Source organism: Apteryx rowi, unplaced genomic scaffold (assembly GCF_003343035.1).
Source record: "Apteryx rowi isolate R43461 unplaced genomic scaffold, aptRow1 scaffold_0, whole genome shotgun sequence".
NCBI classification, from domain to species: Eukaryota; Metazoa; Chordata; class Aves; order Apterygiformes; family Apterygidae; genus Apteryx; species Apteryx rowi.
In genome coordinates this window covers 10,541,806-10,543,765 of record NW_020447195.1, presented here as the reverse complement: position 1 = coordinate 10,543,765, position 1,960 = coordinate 10,541,806, and positions in this window count along the sequence as shown.

Below are 1,960 nucleotides of genomic sequence, written 5' to 3'. Positions count from 1 at the left end.
TCTCCCGTTTTCTCCCCGTTCCGGTGGCGGCTCCCGGACGCCGCTCGGGGCCGGTAAATCCGGGAGCGGCGGTTCCTCGCTGCCGCCGCCGCCGGAGCGCTGTGGCAGACGGGCGTTAATTAACGCTAATGACCCCCCCCCCCAGGGGGAAGGCGGCCGCTGCGGTGGGCGGCGCTTGGCACCTTCCCGGCGCGTTTTGGGGGCCCAACGGCTCGGTTTTTAGCGGATCATTAAGCGAATCTCGCCGCCGCCGCCGCAGGGATGTTCCCCATCCCCATCCCTTGTCCCCTCGCCGGCGCCCGGACGCGCTCCGGCTTTCTCCCACTTCTCCCCAAATCGGCAGCCGGCGGTTCCTGCGACCCCCGGGAAAAGGTGCCTGTGCCCGGGGGGGCCGCTGCCTGCGTTTGGCTCGGTTCTTGCTCATTTTGGGGTTTCCGCTTCAGCTGCCGGTGGAGACACTCATCTCCGGCGTTTCTGATTCCAGCTCTCCTCGGTGGCTCCCGCTTTCCTATTAATAATAATTGCCATAATTGTTCACCTCGGCCTTATGCTAGGGGAAAAGGCAGTGCTGAGCTGGGGGGTGCGGGCTGGCATCCCGCTGCCCCTGGAGGAATTCCTCATCCAGCTTCGCCCCGAGCCCGACTTCACCTCCGCCTGCTGCTGCGGCCGGGCCCTCGCGCCGGGAGACCCCCCTCGCACCCGGCACCTGCGGCGTCGAATGAAGCCGGCACCATCTGTTCGGCCTCTTAATTGCAAATGCAAAGGAGCAGGAAGCGAATTTGTAATTAATCAGCAAAAAAAAAAAAAGATCTCGGTTATTTAATGCGCGCGCATGCCTTTTGTTCGGCACGCCGCGGCTCCGTCAGGATTCTCTCATTTATTCGAGGCAAAGCAGGAGGAAGCGTGTGGGCGTCGGGCCGCCCCCAGATCCGCGACACGCGTGCTGGCACACGCACCTAGCACGGGCCCGCGTGATGCAGGCGTCACGGCCTGGGGCCAGAGGGTGGGAAGGGGCACCCGGAGCAGCGGGCTGTTTGCGGGTCCCATAGGTGGCACGCTGGGGGGGGATGCACAGCTGTAGGTGTCCATACCTGTGCCCACACGTGTGGCAGGGATGAATCTGAACTCGTACGCGAGACATGCGTGGGAGTATGTTCAGCTGTGTGTGCATAGGTGTGTGTGCATCTGTTTGCATGTGTTTATATGTGTTTATGGGTGTAAAGTGTATGTAAAATGCAAGAAGGGACGCAGGGGATTCCACGGGCACATGGGGAGGCGATTCCTTATGTGCACACAGGAAAGCTCGGTCTGGACCTATGTGGGGTGACATTAAGTGAGACTTCAAGGTGTATTTGTTTTTGTTAGCAGGCATATGTGTGGGGGAAAGGTGTGGTCTACACGCAGAGCAAGAGACATGTGTGTGCATGCAGGTTTGCGTGCACATGCATACAGATGTGTAGCTGCATGTGTGTGCAGGTGTGCAGATGTGCAGGCTGACATGCACCTGCATGCAAGTATGCAGGTTTATGTGCATGCAGGTGTGTGCGTATGCTTAAGGAGGGGTACAGGTGTATGTGTACATGTGTGCAGTGTGCACGCACGTGTGTGTGTGCATATGTGTGCATGCACATGTTTGTGCAGCTGTGTGTCCATGTGCATGGTGTGCATGCACACGTGYATGCGTGCATGCCATGCGTGCAGAGTTCTGCGCGTGCAGAGTGCACGCGTGGAGGTGTGCACGCATGTGCATGGGGTGCATGCACAGGTGTGCGTGTGTGTATGCACGTGTCCGTGCACGCACAGGTGTGTGCACACTTGCAAGTGTGCCATGCGTGTCGGTGCAGGCGCACGGTGTGCATGCAAACGTGTGTGCACAAGTGCAGGTGTGCGGGCACGCGCGTGTGCCAGGGGCGCGCGCACAGGCGGGGGCGCGCGCGCAGATGTCCGCGGTTGCGCGCAT